Source organism: Gorilla gorilla, chromosome 18 (genome assembly GCF_029281585.2).
Source record: "Gorilla gorilla gorilla isolate KB3781 chromosome 18, NHGRI_mGorGor1-v2.1_pri, whole genome shotgun sequence".
Taxonomy (NCBI): domain Eukaryota; kingdom Metazoa; phylum Chordata; class Mammalia; order Primates; family Hominidae; genus Gorilla; species Gorilla gorilla.
The window spans coordinates 12,304,019-12,319,113 of record NC_073242.2 but is presented as its reverse complement, the minus strand read 5'-3'; the positions used below and the strand labels follow the sequence as shown (position 1 = coordinate 12,319,113).

Sequence of the window (15,095 nt, the reverse complement as noted above, 5' to 3'; positions counted from 1 at the left end):
AGGCCTCTGAACAGAAATGAGACAATGTGCAGGGAACTCAAAGCCAGAGGGCGTGGGCAGGGGCTAAGAGGGAGGGGACCTTGGAGGGAAGGAATATGACATCCTCAGGGCCTGTCCAAAGTTCTTGGAGCAAACCCAGCTATGCAAGTGAGGTTCCTGCAGTAGCCTCCACTCCAGCATCTGATTCTCATTAGCTGCAACTGATCTTATTAGTTATCCTGGGTCAGTTTGGATTTTGGCAAGCCTAGATTTGGCAATGGCCTCAATACAAAGATCGCACAGGGTAAGAAGGGATGTGCTGACACCCAGGAATGGATTCCACGAGGCAGCCTGCTGGGGGATGGCATTGAGTTCCAGCTCTGCCCCTTCCTGGCTTCATGACCTTCGCAGAGCCTTGGCGCTTCCTCTAACAAGTGGGGACTTGGGACCCAGCAGTCCCCAAGTCCCCATTGTAAATGTGAGGACTGGGGCTTGTGTCAGGGATCCTAGCACCTTAAGGGTCCTGGAGGGGTTGGGGCCAGCTGTCACCCACAGGCTGGGTGACCTTGAGCAAGTCCCTTCCCCTTTTGTGCCTCTGTGTGTTTAACTGTCAAATGATGGGGCCACGTCTTTAATGTAGAAGCCCTTTTAGGTCTTAGGACTCCAGACTGGACCATTTACCTCTCCCCGTGGCTAACCTCTTTGGGCCTCGAGAAAACACATTTCTCTATGACTCCACGCCGCAACACAGGCTCCAAAGAGCAAGACACAACTCACTGCCTCCCTCTCTCCTGCCTCCCAACCTGACCCACCAGAGAAGAGCTCTTTCCACCCCCTCCCCACCCCCAGATCACCAACATCCTGTCCCTTAGTCTAGCTTCATCAAAGCAGCAAAGCCAACACTGTCTCCTCCCCAGTGGATGGGCCCAGCAGCACCCATTTCTCTTGGCTGAGTGCCCAGGGAATTCCACCAGGCAATGTCCACAGGCGCTTGCGGGGGTGCACACTTTAGGGGGGAAATGCGGGCCCTCTTGGAAGAGGGCCAGCTGTCCTCCCAGACTGCAAGAGAGAATGCACTGAACACAGCCTTTGTGCGTGTGTTGGGGCAGGGAGCGGGGGAGAGGTGGCGGGTGGTCTCTGCTGGTCCTGCCGCCTCAGAGGCCATCTCTGCTGTCAGAGTTTGAAGACTCCTGGAAGGGTCTCTAGGCCCCAGATCCCAGTTTTAAGAACTCCAGTCTTACTAAATCTCACTGAACCCCCTCTAGTCTTACCTTGGCCAGGGTGGGTGAGGAAAGGTGAGACGATGTGAAATAGGTGGGGCAGCCAGGTGTGGGAGTGGAGTTGGGGTGAGGTGGAGAAGGATGGGATTGGGAGAGATGAGAGGATGGTGCAGGGGGTTACTAGGATGGGGTTTGTGTGAAAGGGCTTGGGTGGAGTGGAGGGAGGTGGATGACTTGGAGGGGTGGCCAGACCTTTGCCCTGCTCCTGAGTATGAAGGTCCCTCATTTTACATCTTTAGTGGGGAGGAGAGGGGAAATCCCCAAAAATCTTTAATGTGCTGGTGTCAGAGGCCACCCTGCCTCTCGACGGGTAGGGAGGGGTCTCCGGCAGGGCTAAGGGTGAATCATCTATCTCTCCAGAGCCCAGTATCTGGGGTGGGAGGGTGACTTGCAGAGTCTCTGATCCGGGATTTCCTTGTCTTATGATGCGGGGAGAGCTTCAATTTGTCATGGAGGGGGAGGTCACTGTAATTTATAAGCTGAGAAGACCCCCATTATTCCGAAAGAGAGGGGAGAAGGAAGACACCCAAACTTAGTTTTTTAAGGATGGGGAAGGGGCATCAGTCTCCCAAGAGGTGAGGGGGCTCTAGAGACCTGGAGACCACTTTTTGGGGCCGCATTCTATTTCAAGGGGTAAAAGGGAGAGGACTTCTGTCTAGAGCTGGAGCCAGGAGGAAGGGCCCATTTCTGAAGGAGAAAGGAAGGTATTTTGCTCTCTGGGGGTGGGAGCCCCTGTCTTTTCGGGGGAGGGCCCCGCGTCTTGGGAAGATGAGGGCTCCGTTTCTAGGAGAAGATGCCCAGGTTTTTCTCCTGGGGGCAGGGCAGAAGGACCTCCTCTCGGCTCCCCTCGGAAGGGCCCGTCCCAAGCCACCCGGCGCCTCGCGCTCACCTCCAGGCGCCGGCTCCGATCTGCGGGATCCAATCCGCCAGGTTCCGACTTGCGGGATGCGCGCCCCGAGTTCCGGCAGCGCTGGGTGTCTGCTCGACTTCCCCCAGCGACTCGCCGGACTCCCTGGCTCCGCCGAGCGTCCCGGCCAATCAGCGCCGCCAGCCCCGGCCCTCGCTTTCGCCACAGCCAATGGGTGCGCTCGCCACGGGCCACCGCCCCCGGGAGGGAGGGGGCAGGCGGGGCGGGGGCAGAGTCCAGCCTCCGCGGGCGGGGGAGACGGGGGCTGGGGCTGGACCCACCAGAGGGACCGCGAGGGTTGGGAGGGAGTGCTGGGGCTGGGGAGGAGACGGCTGAGGACCCCCGTCAAGTTGTGGGGATCCTGACCCTCTGGGGGGCAGCTCCATAGGTTGATTTAACCTGTATCTTCATGGGCCATTTACACCCTCAGGGCTGCAGGCGAGTGTAACTCCACCTCCATCCGCGTCTCGGATCCGGTCTCTGGAGCTCCAGAGTCGGAATCAGAAGGGTTTCCTTTGCGGAGGAGGGAAGGAGCATCCCGCCCTCCCCACCTCACTCCCCATCTCGGCGCTCAGGGCCCTGCCAGCCCTTCTTGCTCCCAGCTACTTTCCTCCGCCTGGCCCCAGCGCTCCGGAAGACAAACAGGGCGCTGGGAGTCAGAGGTGGTTCCTTCTGCATGACCTGGAGCAGGTCACTGCGCCTCCTGATCCTCAATTTCCTGAAATTGGGACAACAGAGATTGTACTTCCTTCGTGGGTATAAACGAGACCCTAGATATGATGAAGGTGCCTTTCTACCGTTGTATAAAATGCTGTGTGGAAGCTAGTTAATACTCAGGTGTGACGGATGGATAGCCCCCACAGCTTTCTAGAGGTATTTGGAAAGAGGATGCAATCTTTCAGTGACAAAATCAAAGACACAAAGAACTGCTCATCAAGACAACAGGCGATCACCAAGTCCTCATAATGAATGAATGGATGGATGGAGGGTACAGACCTTAAAGGCAGAGATAGAGTTCAGCTTGGTTCTCCCTACTAAGCCTGATCGCTGATAACTTGGTCCGTGGAGTCTTGTAGAACCCTGAGGTCTCTCCTGCTGTCCAGGAATCCAGGCTGCCCTATCTCTGATTACACAAGAGCTATAGTCCTTGAAATTAAAGAATTAAGATAAAGTAAACACATAGAGAAACAGAAAGCTGCCAAACAAATCATTCACCTCCTAATGTCACCTCTGGGGACCCTCCCCCCCAACACACACACACACACACACACACACACACACACACACACACACACGCACACACAGCAGTAAATAAGAATAATTGAGGCCTGGCACAGTGGCTTATGCCTGTAATTCCAGCACTTTGGGAGGCCGAGGCAGGCAGATCACTTGATGCCCAGAGCTCGAGACCAGCCTGGCCATCATGGGGAAACCCCCTTTCTATTAAAAATACAAAAATTAGCCTGGCATGGTGGCACCTGCCTGTAATCCCAGCTACCTGGGAGGCTGAGACATGAGAATCGCTTGAATGGAGAGGCAGAGGTTGCAGTGAGGTGAGATGGCACCACTGCACTCTAGCCTGGGTGATTGTCACCTTGCTTGAAGAATTTGATGGGGCCTGTGCTGAAAATCTAGCAATTTTTTCTTAAAACCAAAGCCATGAAGACAATCCCCTTTACTACCCTTGACCTGCCCAAAGAAATACAACAGCCAATAAACATGGGAGATGACATTTTGCAAAGGAAAGGCAAGTTAAAACCAAAAGAGGGAAACAGTTTACCTACCAAAATGACCTTGTTTTTATTATTATAATTACTATTCTTTGCAAAGACTTCAAGGAGTTTCATGTATTGATGATGGCAGTAGAAAGATCACAGCCTTTCTGGAGAGAAATTGGGTATTTCTATTTTAAAAATCTTAAAAGTAAGGTGACCCTTTGATCTAGCAATCCAATCCCTATGAACTTATCTGAAAACATTTAAAGGTACAAAGATTTAATGATAAAGTAGCTTACTAGCATTTTGTTTATCACAGGGAAAAACTGGGAACAACTTGAATGCACAACAGCAGGGACTCAGAGGGAAACTGTTGCATGAAATTGAACAATAAACATAGGTATGAAATATTGAATGGGGCTGGGTGTGGTGACACGCCTGTAATTCCAGCACTTTGGGAAGCCAAGGCAAGAGGATCGCTTGAGCCAAGGAGTTCAAGACCAGCCTGGGTAACACAGTGAAACCCTGTCTCTACAAAAAATACAACAATTATCCGGGCGATGTGGCACATGCATGTAGTCCCAGCTACTCAGGAGACTGAGGCAGCCTTGAGCCTGGGAGGTTGAGGCTGCTGTGGGCCAAGATTACACCACTGTACTCCAGCTGGGTGACAGAGTGAGACCCTGTCTCAAAAACAAAACAAAACAAATCTCAAAATGTTAAGTTATTTGCAAAAACAGTATATTTGGTACTGTCTTACTTTTTGTTAAACATCTTACTTACTTTTTGTTAAATCTACCAGGTAGAGCTAGATCAATGCTGTGTAATATAACTTTCTATGATGCTCTATATCTGTGCCGTCCCGTGTGGTAGCCACTAGCCACATGGAGGTATTGAACACCTGAAATGACTAATTTTGGTATCCAAGATGTTTAAAAAAAAAAAGAAAGAAATAATAAAAAAAGGAAAAGGGAAAAATAAATTTAAAATTTTGAAAAAAGCAATGACTAGTCATCCGAATAACTGTATTTTAATTGTATCTATTTATTTATTTTTTTAGAGGTGGAGTCTCGCTCTGTCATCCAGGCTGGAGTGCAGTGGTGCGATCTCAGCTCGCTGCAACCTCCGCCTCCCAGGTTCGAGCGATTCTCCTGCCTAAGCCTCCTGAGTAGTTGGGATTACAAGCGTGCTCCACCACGCCTGGCTCGTTGTTTAATTTTTTAATTTTTAGTAGAGACAGGGTTTCGTCATGTTGGCCAGGCTGGTCTCAAACTCCTGGCCTCCAGTGATCTGCCTGCCTCAGCCTCCCAAAGTGCTGGGATTACAGGTGTGAACCACCACGCCCAGCCTGTATCTAATTTTAATTTAAGGTATAACAGTAACAGGTAGCTAGTGGCTATCATATTAAAAGGCACCGATATAGCTAGCTAGCAATGCTGAGTGAAAAACTGTGTTCAGTAGGAGAATGGTTATTTTTGTGTATTGAAATTATAGATTATTCTAATATTACTTTATTTGCATGTCCATGTCAGTAATTTCTTTTTATCCCCTTTGGTTTATTTTTAATAGAGGATAAACTTTACAATGTCACTAATTTCTAATTATTCTATAATGAATATATATTACTCTGGTACTAAGAAGAAAATATTTAAAATGAAAAACAGAAAGGAAAAGTCTAAACCAAAGGGCCCGGAGTGGTGGCTCACACCTGTAATCCCAGTACTCTGGGAGGCTGAGGCGGGCAGATCACTTGAGGCCAGGGGTTCGAGACCAGCCTGGCCAACATGGCGAAACCACATCTCTATTTATAAATTTTTTTTTTTAAAAAAGAGTCTAAGCCAAAGGTTGACAAACCATAGCTCATAGACCAAATGTAGTTGATCATGTTTTCCTATGACCATGAGCTAAGATTGGTTTTACATACTAAATGGTTAAAAAAATTCAAAAGAAGAATAATGTTATGTGACACATAGAAACTACATAAAATTCAAATTTTACTGTGCATAAATAAAATTTTATGGGAACACAGCCAGGCCCATTTATTTATGCATTGTCTATGGCTGTCTGTGAGCTACAACAGCAGAGCTGAGTAGTTGTGACAGAGACTCTGTGACCTGAAAAGACAACAATATTTACCTTCCAGCCCTTTGCGGAAAAATCTGCCGTGTCCTGGTCTAAGGCAATCAAGGGAAATCAGAAGTATGTGTAGCCATCTTCATTCATCTGTTCATTCATTCATTCAACTAGGTATTGAGCACCCATTTGTGGGTCAGGCCCTAGGAAAGGGCACTTCTAGAGGATGAAAGGAGCTGCTTTGTCTCTACTTAAGGACTGGGGAGAGAAGGCTATTTAGAGCCAGGTGCTTTGCAAGCTGATTCTCAAATAGCTTCATTGTGATACTTGTGAAGAAAACTGTCAGCATGTGGAAAAAGCCCTTCCCATATTGGCTTTCCTTGCATTTTCTGCCGTTCTGCAGTTTTCCTGTGGAGCTGCTTGGGGTTGCAGCTGTCTGCCAGGGAATGCAGAGTGTTTCCCAGAGTTTGGCTGAGGCCTGGGATGAAGACTCACCCATACTCTGTGCCTATCAATAAGCTCCTTCCAGAAGCGCAGCTGTAGCTGGGAGGGCCCCCACTGCACTCTGGAGAGGAGAAATGAAAACGAAGGCAAGGGTGAACGAGGCTCCAAGGGTACCAGTGGTCTCCACAGGAGAGACTCTTAGAGATCAGCAGCCCATTGTACAGAAGAGGAGACTTAGGCCCAGAGAGGAGGAATAACTTGTCCAGAGCCAGATTAAAGCACATATTTTATTGACTAGGCCTGTGATTTCCACATCCCTAGTCACAAAATAATAAAGAGATATCATCTATACAAAATAATAAAGGGCATTTTGATGTGGTGGAAAGGGGATCAACTTGGGAGTCAGACCTAATATTGAATTCTAGTTCCAACTCCCAATGGCTATGTGACTCTGGACATGTCATTTACTCCCTCTCAGTCTCTATGTTCTAATCTGTAAATTGAATAAAGTATCTACCACGTTTTCACATGTAAAAGAAAGAAGATAGACCATTACCTCACACCATATAAAAAAACTAACTCAACATTGGATCAAAGACCTAAATAAATATAAGACCTAACGCTATAAAATTCTTAGAAGAAAACTTGGGAAGGGGGAACAGGTGCGATGGCTCACGCCTGTAATCCTAGCACTTTGGGAGCTCCAAGGCTGCCAGATCACTTGAGCCCAGGAATTTGAGACCAGTCTGGGAAACCTGGCAAAACCCCACTGTTAGAAAAAATACAAAAATTAACCAGGTGTGGTGGTGTGTGGCTGTGGTCTCGGCTACTTAAGAGGCAGAGGTGGGAGGATTGCCTGAACCTGGGAGGCAGAGGTTGCAGTGAGCCAAGATTGTGCCATTGCACTCCACCTAGCCTGGGTGACAGAGCAAGACTCCATCTCAAAAACAACAGCAACAAAAAAGCATTTTGATTGTACTTAATGCCATTGAATTGTACACTCTAAAATGGTAAAAATTGGTGAATTTTGTGCAATGTGTATTTTACCATAATAAGGAAAAAAGTACATACCACAGTAGGTCATTGGGTGGGGTAAGTAAGGGAAGTTTGCTCCTGGTCCCTGCTGGGCACTGTGCATTGGCCCTGTACGTAGTTGTACTAGTTTCACCAAACTATCTGCTTGATTGTGAGAGGTGGGCCAGAACTCATTCATTCATTTAGTAATTGTTCCATCAATTTGTTCAGTCAACAAATACACATTTAGCACCTACTGCGTGCCAGGGGCTAAACTGTTCTAGGCATTGGGGTTTGTGGTCCTGACCCCATGGAACTTCCATTCTGCAGCTGGGAGACAGTGTATAAGAAGGTGAATGTGTAACTAAGAAAACTCTTTTCTTTTTTTTTTTCTTTTCTTTTTTCTTCTTTCTTTCTTTCTTTTCTTTCTCTCTCTCTTTTTTTTTTCTCTCTCTTTCATTCTTTCTTTTTTTTCTTTCTTTTTGAGACGGAGTCTTGCTCTGTCACCCAGGCTGGAGTGCAGTGGCACTATCTTGGCTCACTGCAACCTCTGCCTCCCCGGTTCAAGCGATTCTTGTGTCTCAGCCTCCCGAGAAGCTGGGATTACAGACGTGTACCACCACACCCAGCTAGTTTTTGTATTTTAAGTAGAAATGGGGTTTTGCCATGTTGGCCAGGCTGGTCTCGAACTCCTGGTCTCAAGTCTTCCCACCTTGGCCTCCCAAAGTGCTGGGATTGCAGGTGTGATCTACTGTGCCCAGCCTAAGAAGCTAATTTCTGATAATAAGTGCTCTAGGGAAATGCAAAATAAGATGATGTTCCTGGGATCAGGGTGGGTACACCAGCCATGATGCTCAGGGAGTTGTCCACAAGGCTGTGACATTTAATCTGAGGCCTGAATGCTAAGAGGAAGGCTTCTATGGGATTATCTTATGCTTGTTCTTATGCATTTTGGCCCTCGTGCTAGGCTCCTAGAACACCCAAGGGCTGCCTCCAGCTTTCCTCCTCTGAACATCTCAGGTAATATGCGGAAAGCATGAGAAAGTGGGCCAGGCCCAACAGGCAGCTGCTGCATCTGACATGTCACACACATGTCAGGGCTTTGTTCTGCTGTCATTGTGATGACTGGGACTGCCAGCACTGCCAGCCCAAAGGACGCCCGGCAGTGCAGTCCCCCTTCTGGCTCAAGACGTAGTGAAATGACAGGGGAGCTGGGTCATACTGCCACCCCCATGCTCTGCAGGACTTCCTAAAGGCAGAAAGTGAACAACAGACAATTCTCATGCTCAAGATGTCAGTGGTGCCGAGCTTGAGAAACCCTGCCTGAGTTAATGTGTATGTAGTTCCAAGAATATAGAAGGAGCTTAGTACATCCTGGGTCCCTTCCTCCTGTGGCTAGAGATACCCTGCCTATTTACCCCAATTCTTCTTGACAATACATGGCTGTGGTATCTCCAGGGATCAGTTGGAGTGTAGCTCCCTCATTGAGACTGATGGAGAAAATAGCTAAACATGTACTTCTTTTCTGAGATCTTTGATGACTTGACTTCTGACAGTGCTTGGCATGCAGTAGGAGTCCTAGGAATACGTATCAATTTCACTGCATGAAAAGGACAGCAGGATGCTGAGGAAGGACATCTTGGGGAGCTCTTGGGGAGCTCTTGGCCCTGAGGCGCCGTCCAGGAACTCTGTGCTGAAACTTTACAGAGGAGGAGAAAACCCCAAAAATGTGGCACATATACACCATGGAATACTATGCAGCCATAAAAAAGAATGAGATCATGTCCTTTTCAGGGACATGGATGAAGCTAGAAGCCATCATTCTCAGCAAACTAACACAGGAACAGAAAGCCAAACACCACGTGTTCTCACTCATAAGTGGGAGTTGAGCGGTGAGAACACATGGACACAGGGAGGGGAACATCACACACAGGGGCTTGTCAGGGGATGGGGGGCAAGGGGAGGGAGATCATTAGGAAAAATACCTAATGCACGCGGGTCTTAAGACTTAGATGATGAGTTGATAGGTGCAGCAAACCACTATGGCACATGTATACCTATGTAACAAACCTGCACATTCTGCACATGTATCCCAGAACTTAAAATAAAATAATAAAATAAAGAAAATAAAAATTTAAAATAAATAAATAAAACAACTTTATTAATTTTATTAACATAAAAATTTTGTTAAAAGAAAACCTGAACTGAGATTGAACTCCTCCCCACTGAGAAAGCAAGCCCAGGCATCCTTCCTCCCTCTTGTCCTCATCTCTCCTCCCTACAGACAATGGAAGATGAAAATCAGGAGACAGAGCTGGGCGCGGTGGCTCAGGCCTGTAATCCCAGCACTTTTGGGGGCTGAGGCGGGTAGATCAACTGAGGTCAGGAGTTCGAGACCAGCCTGGCTAACATAGTGAAACCCTGTCTCTACTAAAAATACAAAAAACAAAAAAGTTAGCTGGGCATGGTGGCGGGTGCCTGTAATCCTAGCTACTAGGGAGGCTGAGGCAGGAGAATCATTTGAATACGAGAGGCAGAGGTTGCAGTGAGCCGAGATGGTGCCATTGCACTACAGCCTGGGCAACAAGAACAAAACTCCATCTCAAAGAAAAAAAAAAAAAAAGAAAGAAAGAAAGAAAAGAAAATCAGGAGACAGCATGGCAGAATGGTTATATCCTCAAACTCTGGAGTTAAAGAGAGTTGGGCTCATATTCTGGCTGTGATGATGAAGAATTACGTGACTTTACATAGATGACTTCACTTCTGAGCCTCAGTCCCATCTGTAAAATGGGATGATGATCATAATGCCTGCATCTCAGAGATTTCATGAGTGTTAAGTGGGAGAAGTGCCTTAGAGCACATAGCAGGCAGTGGCTGGCATGTAGTAAGCACTCAACATATTAGCTATGACCATCAATGTTTTCATAATCATCACTCTTGTAGTTTGGGTTCTCCTAGAAATAGATTCTGAGACAAAGATTTGAGTGCTTTATTTGGGAGGTGATCTCAGGATGATTCCAGGAGATATTGGTGGGTCGATAATAAAGGGTGGGTTATCTAGCAAATAATCACTGTGGGTGACTGGAGCTCCATTCCATTGGGGAACACTGGGAGCCGGCACAGAACAGTCACTTTAGGATTATCCCACCGTGGAGCAAGGAAGCTGGGGTATTTATACACCAACTACTCCCCGTCATTGGCCAAGAACTGCTTGCTCAGGATGTCAAGTCCCCAGCACTTCTGGCCACCTGTCCTTTTCAGGTTGAGCAGACTCTCAGACCAAAGAACACCCTCAGGGTGAGTCTCAGATGATGATAGAGACAGGTGAACTTGCAAAGAAATGGAAAATGCTGCACAGATATTGACTTTTCCTCCTGCACCATCACCTGTGGCCACAGCTAAGGTTCTAAATGCCTCTCTGCTGGGCTATCATAGTCTGTGCTCACTTCTGTAATAGCATTTGTCAACTTCATTAATTCATTCAGTCATTAATTCTCTAGTTGATTCACACCCTCATGTATTCATCCATTTATTTATTCACTTATACTTCTAGACTTAACTGCTGACTAAATGCTACATGCAGGCCTCAGGCTCTTAAATGGTCTATTCCAGGGGTGTCTCCGCCTGGCCAGGAAGCTCCTTGGGGAGAAGCCCTGGGCCCGATTGGTCTTCTGGTGCCAGGTATTTAGCACAGCATCTGGCACACAGCAGGGCTCAGGATGTGTTTAATGGAGCTGAAGCAAATTAGAGCCCAGAGTAGGGTTTTTCTCTTCTACAAACTGAGCATGCTGTGAAGATCCAGGCTTTGTTCAAGCTGGGTACTTGTTAACCTGATGTTTCAAATACCTGTCCTATGAGAAAAGTCTTTGTGAAATGAATCTTGGGAATCCTGGAAGTTTTTAGACATGAAGTGTATGCAAACGCTCAGTCTCCTGCTGAATTCAGAGGCAGCAGAGGGAGGGGCTTTGCCTGGAAGGTGCCAGGCTGTATGCTGGGTCCCAGAGGCAGCTCCTGACTTGGAGTCACCAGGGTTCAAGGTCAGACCCACCGTTCCTTCTCAGGCATTTGTCTCTCTCAGCCTCAGCTATTTTTGTTTTATTTTGTTTTGAGAGAGCGTCTCACTCTCATCACCCAGGCTGCAGTGCGGTCTTGGCTCACTGCAGCCTCGATCTCCTTAACTCAAGTGATTCTCCCACTTCAGACTCTTGAGCAGCTAGGTCTACAGATGTGCACCACTATACCTGTTTATTGTTATTATTTTTTCGTATTTTTAGTAGATACGGGGTTTCACCATGTTGCCCAGGCTGGTCTCAAACTCCTTAGAGGATACCGTGGAAACTCCTGCCCTAGAGTCAGGCCCATCAGGGCTCTCACCCAGCTTTCTCACTCACAGACTGTGGGATCCCTAGTGGGTCCCTCCTTCCCAGGGACCCTCAGTTTCTGTGCCTTTAAAGCAGGGTGATACAGTGAGACGTGCCAGACAACCAAGCAGGTGAGATGATTTTCATTCTGATTTCCTGAGCACCTGGCTCAGGTGCTGGGCTGCTCTAGGGCCCTGGATAAGGATCTTTGCATGAAAGACCTCAATGTCACATGAACACACATGGATCACATAAGATGGGTCCTGGGAAAGAGCTTTAGAGTGGGCTAGACGTGGTGGCTCATGCCTGTCATCCCAGCACTTTGGAAGGCTGAGGTGGGAAGAAGATCACTTGAGCCCAGGAGTTTGATACCAGCCCAGGCAACATAAGGAGACCTCATATTTACAAAAATACAAAAAATAAATAAATTAGCCTGGTGTGGTGGTGTGTGCCTAGGTCCTAGCTACTCGGGAGGCCAAGGTGGGAGCACTGCTTGAGCCTGAGAGGCTGAGGCTGTAGTGAGCCGTGATAGCATCACTGCACTCCAGGCTGGGTGGCAGAGCAAGACCCCATCTCAAAAAAATAAATACATAAATAAAATGTAGGCTGGGCGCAGTGGCTCACACCTGTAATCGCAACACTTTGGGAGGCTGAGGCAGGTGGATCACCTGAGGTCAGTTGTTCGAGACCAGCCTGGCCCACATGGTGAAAACCTGTCTCTACTAAAAATACAAAAATTAGCTGGGCATGGTGTCACACGTGAACAGACAGGTGAACTTGCAAAGAAATAGAAAATGCTTGCAAAGAAATAGAAAATGTCTGTGGTCCCACTTACTTGGGAGCCTGAGGCAGGAGAATCGCTTGAGTCCAGGAGCCGGAGGATGCAGTGAGCCGACATCATGCCATTGCACTTCAGCCTGGGAAACAGAGCGAGACTCCATTTAAAAAAAAAAAAAAAATTAAAAAACTTAGAATGCACAAGCGTAAGGAAAGAGGAAAGATTATTGCCTAGCCCAGTGGTTATTAACTGGGGCCATCTAGCCACAGCTGGAGACAGTTTTGGTTGTCATGACTGTGGTGGGGGGTGGGAGACAGGGCATCTGGTGGGTAGAGGCCGAGGGGACTGCTGAATGCTCTACAATGCATAGGACAGTCTCCTATGACACAGGATTACTGAGCCCAACATGTTGGCAGTGCTGAGACTGAGAAACCTCACTCTAGTATAACTCCTCTAGTCTGACAAATGAAACCCAGAAAGGTCTAAGATGATCCAAGGTGTGATCAGCAGACTGACCTTGGGCAAGCTTTAATTTCTCCAAGCCTCAGTTGCTTCATCTGTAAAATGGACGTAAGAATAATAGTACTTACTCCACAGGGCTGTGAAGAGGTTTAAAAGGGATACAGAGTCAGGGCTGGGAAAACACAGGCAGAAAAATAGGAGGAGTGTGAGGACCTCCCCCAGCCTCCAGGTGGGGCCCCCACCTGGGTGGGGCCCCCCTCTTGATTTTAGCTCTGAACTCTTCCCCAGGTGACCCTCCCACTGGAACATCCAGGTATGTGTTGTCATAGAAACCTTTCAGGGACGGTGCACTCGAGAGCTTGACTGATTTTTTTTCTCCCCAAAATAACCCACCCTGTCAGTCAAGTAACACTTAGGCGAAGTGGTTAGGCAAGTGAGACTGTTTTACCATCATTAACTGTTGAGCAGGCCGCCTACTTGGGGAATTTCCATTCTCCCAAGACAGACAGTTAATAGAAATGCAACAGAGATTAATAATAATAGGGAGATGATGATGATGATGGCATGGCTACCACTTTTTTTTTTTTTTTTTTTTTTTGAGACGGAGTTTTGCTCTTGTCACCCAGGCTGGAGTGCAGTGGTGCAATCTTGGCTCACTGTAACCTCTGCCTTCCGGGTTCAAGTGATTCTCCTACCTCAGCCTCCCAAGTAGCTGATTATAGGCGCTTGCCATCATGCCCTGCTAATTTTTGTTATTTTTAGTAGAGACGGAGTTTCACCCTGTTGGCCATGCTGGTCTCGAACTCCTGACCTCAGGTGATCCACCCGCCTCAGCCTCCCAAAGTGCTGGGGTTACAGGTGTGAGCCACCACGCCTGGTGATGGCTACCATTGTTTGAGCTTTTCTTCCTTGCCCGGTTATATGCTAGGTGCTTGACAGACATTACCAAGTCCAATTTTGAGAAGTAAGTACTAGTAGTGTGTGCATTTTATAGACCACGATTCTGAGGCTCAGAGAGGTGAGTGTTGGGGCTGGTTTGAGTTCAGATGCCAGGTGCCATGTTCTAACCATCAAGCTTTATTGCCTCTGAGGAACCTCCAGTGGAAAGGGGTACTGGGGGAAGGCTGTGTACCTTTTGTCCCTGTCTCCAGGACCCAAACCATCAGCTTCATGCTCTTTCTTGGTGAGCTCTGAAGCTGGAAACTCCACCACCAGTCCATGCATCCCACTGTGAAGGTTGTCATCTTCCTGGTCTAGAAGAAATGCTCCAAAGAAACACCCCCAAGAAACGCTCCCACATGGCTCTAACAGCAGTTGGTTCCTGAAGCCTGAGGCAGGCAGAATAAGACTGTCATCATGTCCCAGCCCTGGCACGTCAAACCCTTCGATCCTTCCAAAGACAATGGCACAGCATAAGCTCTAATCCACAGGGCTCCTGGATTCCTTCAGACAAACAATACTCACCCTGGGCAGGGGTCACAGAAAGAGCTCTGGGTTTCCAATGGAAAGACAGAACCGGTGTTAGATCCCACCTCTTGTTACTTCTTTGCTATTTTTATTTTTAGAGACAGAGTCTCGCTCTATTGCCCAGGCTGGAGTGCAGTGGTGCGGTCACAGTTCACTGTAACCTCAAACTCCTGGGCTCAAACGATTCTCTTGCCTTGGCCTCCTGAGTAGCTGGGACTACAGACACGTGCCACCACACCCAGCTGATTGTTTTTCTTTTGGTAGAGACAGTCTTGGTATGTTGTCCAGACTGGTCTTGAACTCCTGGACTCAAGTGATCTTCCCACCTCTGTCTCTCAAAGTATTGGGATTATAGGCGTGAGCCACCATACCAAGCCCATTCTTGCTACTTCTGAGTCCTGTGACCTCGGACAGCCTCTGTAAAGATTCGAGCCTTAGCTTACGTGTCCCTAAAATGGGTACAGGAGGCTGGGCACAGTGGCTCATGCCTGTAATTCCAGCATTTTGAGAGGCCGAAGTGGGAGGATTGCTTGAGGCCGGGAGTTCGACATCATCCTGGACAATATAGTGAGACCCTGTCTCTACAAAAATATAATAATAATAGTGATAAAATAA

At 47.8% G+C, this 15,095-nt stretch overlaps 1 protein-coding gene across 4 annotated transcripts in view; it reads right to left on the bottom strand.

Annotated features, from left to right (window-relative positions):
* Window positions 1-12,685, bottom strand: part of ABAT (4-aminobutyrate aminotransferase) — a 120,755-nt gene extending 108,070 nt beyond the window's left edge. The window contains exon 1 of one of the 4 annotated variants that reach the window (XM_055365266.2): window positions 12,609-12,685. The gene's annotated coding sequence lies outside the window, so the exon portion shown is untranslated. Of the gene's footprint in view, window positions 1-2,148; window positions 2,294-12,608 lie in introns of those variants that run through there. The other 3 variants (XM_004057171.5, XM_055365267.2, XM_063699984.1) reach the window with 3 other exon arrangements.
* Between the last annotated feature and the right edge of the window lie 2,410 nt (window positions 12,686-15,095).